Below are 8,750 nucleotides of genomic sequence, written 5' to 3' on the forward strand. Positions count from 1 at the left end.
GGTGGAAGTTGGCCTGCTGCTTCGGCGTCAACACGTCCTTCATCATCCTCATGGTGGAACTGGGTGGGTTCTAGATTCGATTCCGTCTTTCTTGGCACAACTTGCCCTCCACAGACGCCTGCCCCTTCTGCTTGTTCTCCACCTTCTACCCTACCATCTGCATGCAGTTCTTGTCTCCCAGTCACTGCCATTGCTGCCATTACCTCCTGTGTGATATGTGTGGCTTATGCTACCAGGTAAGGCCCAGTGAAATCACTGGCTTCATGGCCATAATATGGGGGCTATTCAAGGTGCTAGTGACCTTCATAGACGGTCTGTGTCATCTTTGGCTTCATGAACAACACAGCCAGGACTTGCCTCAGATAGCCCTGGAGTGGTGCAGGGCTTTGTGCTCCACCTTCTTCCTCCAGCTTTTCATGGACAGTCTGTTGAACTTGCAAACTGCACTAATATTTTGCCCTTCCCATTCCCCAGATTCCTGTCATCTTGGTCGGATTCTATCAGTGTCCTCTGGCCTTTCTACCAGTTCCGTGAGAAATATGGTAGACAGGCTCAGCCATAGGATGTGAACTGTGCTTACAGACATGGCCACTCCCTGTGTGACCACCAGCTGGCTGTAACCATCTCAACAGCCATCAAACTGCTGATGCATGTGGTGGGCCTGTGTGCCCTGCACAGTTGGTGTGTGTCAAGATCTGAGACTTCACGAGAGGCTTCTGTGTCTCTCTTGCCCACTTCCTCATTCTTCTCATAGTGATTTGACTCTGGAGTCTTTCCTTCCTGTTCTTCTCCCCCCATTCCCTCTTTCACTTGGTATTTCCTTTCTGAGTCATCATTTTCTCTTTCTAGTTTTTTTTTCTCCTCTCTTTCCCTCCCTGTTTTGTTGGGTTGTTCAAATCCTGTTTGCCCCTTGAGCGCTGTTTCTACACTTCTCTTCTTTTCTACCTTCTTTCCATCCCTGTTCTGGATTTCTTATCTGTCTTTCTTCTGACCACGTTTTTTTTCTGTTTCCTCAGGAGCTCTTAGACTTCCTGCCCAATTTCCCAGCATCCCACTTCCAAAGGTGCTGACTCCACACTTCCCACATCCCTTTGTAGCTAGCTCATGCTGTCTCCCTAGGGCCTCATTGCCAAATCCTGCCTGCTCACAGGAGAAGTGCCGAATCCTACTGTGTGTTGGAGTGGAGAGCAAGAAGTTGGGGCTTTCTTCATTTTCTCCCAGTGGAGGGAGATGTCCCGTGTACTCCTTCCCTTTTAGGTTAAAAAGAAAAATCTCTGGAGGCTAATAATACAGTAAGCTGGACCCCGCTTCATACTGAGTCATAGCTGAGACTGGCTCCAGAATTTCTGTTGACTTACTAAATACCTATTGCCTAGAGGCCATCTTAAATGAAGCAAGAGGTGAGCTCTTTCATCCCAACTCTTCTGTGCTTAGAGAGAGAGAGAGAAAGAGATAGACAGACAGACACACACACACACACACACACACACACACACACACACACACGACAGAGACAGAGACACAGAGAGACGCAGAGAGAGATAGAGACCCACATAGTCTTGAAGATAACTCTGAATTATTTGTGAGGGTAGTGAGTGATGTGGCTATCAAGCCTTAGTGTTAAAAATAATGTACTCTGCTTTGGCAGAGACAATGGCCTCTTCAAGTCTAAAGGAAACATCAATTTATGATTTCTTTTTCCTGGTCACTGGGCAAAAATTACTGAAAAGCTGCATTTCTAAAAAAAAAGAAAAAAGAAAAACAACCCACACAACATTTTGCTTTAGCTTTTCTTCTCTTTTTATGAGCTGGTGGGTGCTGCCATAGCCAGAGGAATGCCATTGCTTGAGTGAGTGTGCAAACAGGTATGCTCGCTTCTAGGGGTAGATGCTTCCCACTTCTCTTAACTTTCACAAACAACATGTTGCATATAAAGGTATTTATTTTTATTTAATTCGTGGAGTTTTTGGTTTCTATAGTTCCTGCCGTCAGAGATCCTTCCTTCCTTCCTCTCATCCCACATCTATGCTATTCTTTTTTAAAAAATCTCAATATAAAGATAAAAGGAGAAAAATATGGTTTCTCTTAAAATACCAGAAGGCCTGAGAACATCAAGCTTCTATTCTTACATGTAAAACATTTTAGAAGCCAAATAAGAATGCTCTCCTTTCTATATCCTGGTCTTCACTAGCAGCTCAGATGCTTTCCTAAAGACTTGTTGAGGTTAAACCCAGCAATTTCAGGCACATTTATCAAGATGCTTGTGGTTTTATTTGTCTTTGTAAAATCAAGACCACAAAGGAATCACTATGTCTATAAATGTGAGAAAATGGAAAACTTAGAGCTCAGATATCTGTAAAGCAATGAGAAAGAACCTCAAAACACTTTTTTCCTTCATGAGGACACACTATACCAGTAAATTATGTGGTATTGAAAGAATACAGTTTAACATGGTATTATGCACTCCTACCATGTTCACTTATGTTACATACTTGGCCTAGGATAGTATTTAATAATGAACCCTAGTGACAATCAGGGTCAGAGAAGGACTTGGCAAAAATAATAGGTTATAAGTGGGAGGGGGTATTCCTTTTTTTTTTTTTAAGGCTGGTACTCAGGGTCTGGGAGCTGTCTCTTAGCTTTTTCACTCAAGACTGGCACTCTACCACTTGAGCCATCATTCTAGTTCTGATAATTTTTTCTGATTAATTGGAGATAAGAGTTGCTTGGGTTTTTCTGTCAGGGCTGGATTCAAACCATGATCCTGAGAGCTTCTGAGTTTGTTAGAATTACAGGTGTGAGCCTCTGGCACTCAACAGTTATCTAAATTGGTTAACATGAGGATCGTTTAATATAAAAATCTATGTTAAATAAACAATATCATCTATGTTAAAACATTTTTCTGGCCCAGGACTCATAAAAATACTTTACTCTTTTAATCTAAATCCCCAGGTTCGGCTGGGAAAGCCTGGCCAAACTACCAGTTGAAACTCTGAAAACACGTTGACATGAGAAGCAACATTATGAGAGTCATCCAATGAGTCAAGAGTCTTCAGAAACAGATGTAAACTGTAATGTTTATAAACGAATGAGAGCTCACGTAGTGTAATTTTGTAGAAAGACAAAAGTCAAAATCCAACAAAATAAGCAACAGGAAGTGGGTACTTGCAAGAGGGGAGGTTGGGGCCAAGGGGAGACAGGTAGATGAATGAAAGGGGGAATGTAGTCAAGAACTCACAGTATGTACCACAAAATTAAGGAGAGTAAGAGAAGGGGTGAGTGGAGGGGGTGAAAATGGTGAAGGGGTGATGTTGATCAAGATGCATTGTATGCATAAACTGTGTTGTTAAGTGACACCGCCTTTGTACAACTACTCAAAGATAATGAAATTAAAAAAAAAAGAAATGCTACTAGACACAGAAATATTTTCATTTGTTTTCAAAAAGTGGAATATTTTATGTTTGCAATTAATGTTTCAAAGTTCTTCTTGGAAGATACCCAAGTTCGCTGACACTGTTCCTCTTCCTTTGTAGTTTCCTGGAGAAAGAAACCTCAACATTCATGTATATTTGCACCATCATTATGATCAGACTCTCCTCAGAGCTAGAAAAGCACACTATAATCAACAAACATGTGTAAGTCACTTCCTATGAACACTGACTGGAGACTTTAAAAACAGACAATACCTGTTTTTGATTAGCCCTGGGCTGATTCTAGAGATGGATATACGTGGACAAAGGTAAATAATAACATGAAAATGTACATAATAAGAACCAAGAAAGGATAGATTTGTTAAAGAGATTGGAAGTCATAGGTAGCTATGAAGAAAGTATAGTAAGCTGTGTGCTGGGGGCTCACCCTTGCAATCTAGCTATTCAGGAAGTTGAGATCTGAGGATCAACAATTGAAGCCAGCAGGAAAGTAAGTGAGAACTTATCTCCAATAAAACACCAACAAGCTGGAAGTGGAACTGTGGCTCAAGTGGTAGAATGCTAGCCTTGAGCACATAAGCTCAGGGACAGTACATAGGTCCTGAGTTCAAGCCCCAAGTTCAGTGTAAGAAAAAAAAAAAGGAAAGAAAGTCTAGTAATAAGGATAGGTGAGATGTGGTTTAAAGGGATATTTGTGAGTATTTAAAACAATAGACACTTAAGTGCAGGAATCTGGGAGAGGAATACTAGATGACGGGGGTAAAAATCTATACTGTATCATATTCATGAAAGTACTAGGGATAGTCGTAGAGGTAGAGAGACTAAACACAAGATGAGTATAGAGGGGATGACTGTGGGCTTCGGATGGTTCACTAATTCTGAGTTTTAATGAGTTGTCCAGATGGAAGTTAGAAATCATGCCTTAGATTTCTAAACAATGAGACTTACAATACAGTTTAGGAATCTGCCTTTACAAAGGTGAAGCAGTGGATCACATAAATACAAAATTGTGTGTGCCTATGTAATGATACACAACCTTCTGTTCCTCATAAGCATAGTCTCCCTTGGGTATTTCATCACAGAAATGACAAATGGACTAGTAATTCTTCCAACTCAATAATAAGACAAAAAGTCAAATTACGAGTAGGAAAACATGTTTAGACAGTACACAAAATGATACTGAACATTATTAGTGATTAAGGAAATAAAGATTACAGCTACACTATCCTTTGTAAAGCTGGTACAAATGAAAAGATGGGCAATACTAATTTGGCAAGAAGATGAAATATTTCAAAGTGTCAGTCATTATTGGTGGGAATGTAGAATGGCACATGCACTTTGGAGAAATATTTATAAGACTTTATAAAGTTAAATATGTAGCTCTCCTATGGTCAGGCAATTCCACTCTTAAGACTTTGTATAAACCGATAGCAGTGACTCAGACCTGTAATCCTAGCTACTGGGGCTGTGGGTACTGGAGGGGATTTCAGCTAGAGACCAGCCTGGACAAAAAAGACATTCAAGACACTCCACCTCAACCCATGGCTGGGCATTATGACACACCACTAATATTCCAGCTATGAAGGAAGCACAGTGGTTGGGCTCAATGTCTGGAGCCTGTCACTCCCAAGTAAGAAGATGATAATCTTGGCTGGCTCAGATTAAAATAAAAGCGAGACCCTACCTTGAAAATAAACTAGGCAAAAAGGGACTGGAGTGGTACAGCATCCACCTAGCAAGCATGAGGTCCCGAATTCAAATCCAAGAACAAAAGAATTTTTCTAAGAGGAAAAAAGTTAATACAGAAACATACAGAAATGTCATAGAACTTAATTTACAATAGATACAAATCAGAGCCCAACCAAATGCCCCTGAGTAAAAAAACAGCTAAGCAAATTTTATACAATGAACAACCAAGAGGACTGAGCTATCAATCTACATGCAACCATGACTGAATCTTATAGACATGTTAAAAAAGAAGATGCATAATGATTGTGCTTGTTTACTGTTGTAGAATAGGGAAATAAGTATGAGGAGTGAGAGACAAATCACAATAAGACCCTTGAGTTATCTGGACATATCCAAAATGTATGCCTATGATTTGTGTACTCCATATGTATAATTCACCTAAATGATTCATACTGATTTGGTAACAAGAATGACAAAATAGTCAGGCACCAATGGCCTGTAATCCTAGCTACTCAGGAGGCTGAGATCTGAGGATCGTGGTTCAAAGCCAGCTTGGGCGGGAAAGTCCGTGAGACTCTTATCTCCAATAAACCACTCAGAAAACCAGAAGTGGTACTGTGGCTCAAATGGTAGAGTGCTAGCCTTGAGCCGAAAAGCTGAGGGACAGCACCCAGAACCAGAGTTCAAGCTCTACAACTGACAAAAAAAAAAAAAAAAGAATGACAAAATATTGATATTATAGCAGCTGAACAATGGGTATTGATTACATTTTTCTGTTTGATGTATATATGCAAGTTTTCATTACACAAATTTAAAATTCATCATGCACCTCAAGAGAAGAAAATATTATAAAAGCAAAAGAAAATGCATCCAACACAAAGCAATCTCATTGGAATAAAGCAAGGAGCAAAGGTAGGTATTAAAGGTAATGCACAGTCATCAGCACCACCTTGTATTAGTTTCATCTTATGGCTATAATAAAATACTTCAAACTCAATGGCATAAAACAAAAATGATTCATTATCTTATGGTTCTGGATGTCAGAAATAAGAAATTAGTCTCACTGGGCTAGAAGAAGTGTCTACAGTGCAATTTTTTTCTTCAGGGTTTATAAGAAAGGATTAATTTGTCTGTTTAGTTTCTTTTTTATTTCTGTTTCTAGGGTTTACACAAGTTCCTTTGTACTCATTTCTGTCTTCAAGACCTTTAGTAACTGGTCAAATCATTCTGACATTACATTATCTGACACTAGATTTTCTGTTTCTGTTTTCTACATGCAAAAACTTCTTGATTAGATTAAGGCCATACAGACAATCAAGGATAATCTTTCCATTTAAGGACAGTTGACTGGCAGCCTAGATTCTTCCTTGCCACATCCCCAGGTTTAGGGATTAGGACAGAGACTTATTTCTGGTGATATTATTCTGTGTTCTATGTATCTCCAGTTAAATTTTTTGCCACATTCCTCTCTGATGTAATGAATTCTAAGGGTGTTAGAGAGGGAGAAATGTCTTCCTTAACCCAGACACACCTGGAAATAGCTGTAGCTTTAAGATTATACCTTTAATTTGTATTCTTCACACTTATACTTTCCTTTGTTCTTACTTTCTTATGCCTTTGCTTCTTTTTTTTTCCTGCAGTCTAAATCATGTCAAAAATTCCATCTTCTGCAGTTGGAATTTTTGCCTTTTCCTACGTTCTAAGCATTTTTCAAAATGTATTTTTGCATTGTAAATCTTTCCTTGTAAGTCCTGTTTGTCTTTATTGCTTTTTGTGCCTGTATCTTAGAAGTCAAACTTTCTTTCCTGTATTGCAGATGTCAGCCTTATGGTTTGGTTTTTCTTGTCTCTATTGAAAACTAATTCATTCAGAATAAATGCATGGATAGGCTCTTCCTTATGTTGCTATGACTGGGCAAGGTATGAAGTTACCCCTTCTCTTAGGATATTCTGTTTGGTTTCTAAAACAATGCCTCCTCCTTCACCTCCCACTCCCTGCTTGCCCTTAGGTCTTATCTTTTCCAATTTCTTGTTATTCCAGACCAGAAGATCACTTTGTTTTATATAGCAATGTACATACTGATTAATAATGATACTTAGGTCTTGCACTTCGTGCTTAGTGCATATTTCTGACCAGAGTGTTTTTCTGCCATTGTTTAATAAGTTGCCTTAGCTTTATGATAATTAAGAAATTTGTCACAGAAGAATGCGAGACAGGGGGGAGGGGGGGAAGGATTGGGTGGGGGGGAGGGGGGAGGCTGGGAAGGGAGGTGAAGGGTAAACAAAGGAGGAGGCTGCAATGCTTGGTAAGATATGTATGCATTATCCTGCCCATGTAATTGTAACCCCTCTGTACAGTATGTTCTCAAATAAAATAAAATAAAATTAATTTAAAAAAAAAAAAAGAAGAATGCGAGACAAATGCCTTCTTGACTGAATATTCTTCTTGTGAATATTCTGACTGAAGCCTGATTTCTGCCGTACAAACTATTGAGGTGAAGTAACTTTGTGAAAATTGAAGTTACGTTATGTTTTCCAGACCTCTTCTTTCTATCTCATATTGAAAAGATGGGCAGCTTTTTGTGATTTCTTTGCTTCTGGGATATTAGCAGAAGTGATAGGGAATTAAAGTCTGTGATGGTCTGCTACATAAAGCACTAGGTTTTGTTAGGAAGCCTGCAGTAGGAGAGCCCTGGTGAAGTAAAAGATAATGGGACGAGATTCTTTTGTTTGGTAAGAGATCAGAAATAAAGAAGTGTTTCCACTGAATCCTTCCCCTCAAAACCCTCTAGAAGTTGCCTGTCAGACTCAGCCTTCTAAAGGATTCCTGTCACCTAAGCAAAACCAGAAACAGTAAATCTATCAGATTGAAAGGGGCTATAAGCAGTAGGAATTTGGGACTACTGAGATATACCTGTGATCCCTAATTATAAAGACCTGTTTTTCAAATTTTATGATTATTTATTTGTTACCTTTGTGTAGTGGAAATACGGCATAGTGGTATACTACTGGGCATTTCCCAACCCTACATTCAGTACAAAATTCTGATATCTTGAAATTCATCATGGTGGCAGTATTATTAACACCAGGAGCTCAACAAACATTGCAAAGCAGGGCTGTATCGATCATTTTGCCAATGGTCTCTTCTTAAGGATGTAATAGAAAATAATAATTCTGCATAACGAATTCAAAAGTGTTCTCTGTGGTTGTTGTAATGTGAATAGCACATAAAATTGAGAACAGTATTTTGAAAATACTGTCTGATTCAGTCAGGAAATCTTGCATATCTTCATATACATTTGATTGCTTTTTTATCTTATAGGAAAATATTGAACAATATTCATATCAGCTCTAAACCCATACACTAATGATAATACTACTTTTTTGTTGAAATAAAAGCAAGAGCACTGAAGCATTTATTTATACTAAAATTTATAGTGAAATTACAATACATATACACACATTTTGTGAAGACAGTTGTTGAACACATACCAACACAACCAACACACTATTGTTTGAGCAGCCTAACTACCATTTGTCTATCTCAACATTTCTGACACCGAAACCTTGCTGTTTAGTTTTTGCTGTATTTTTAGTCCCTTGTGTATCTGACAGTTTTATAACTGTCTCT

This window comes from Dipodomys spectabilis, unplaced genomic scaffold (genome assembly GCF_019054845.1).
Source record: "Dipodomys spectabilis isolate Male_0828 unplaced genomic scaffold, ASM1905484v1 ptg000017l, whole genome shotgun sequence".
NCBI lineage: Eukaryota > Metazoa > Chordata > Mammalia > Rodentia > Heteromyidae > Dipodomys > Dipodomys spectabilis.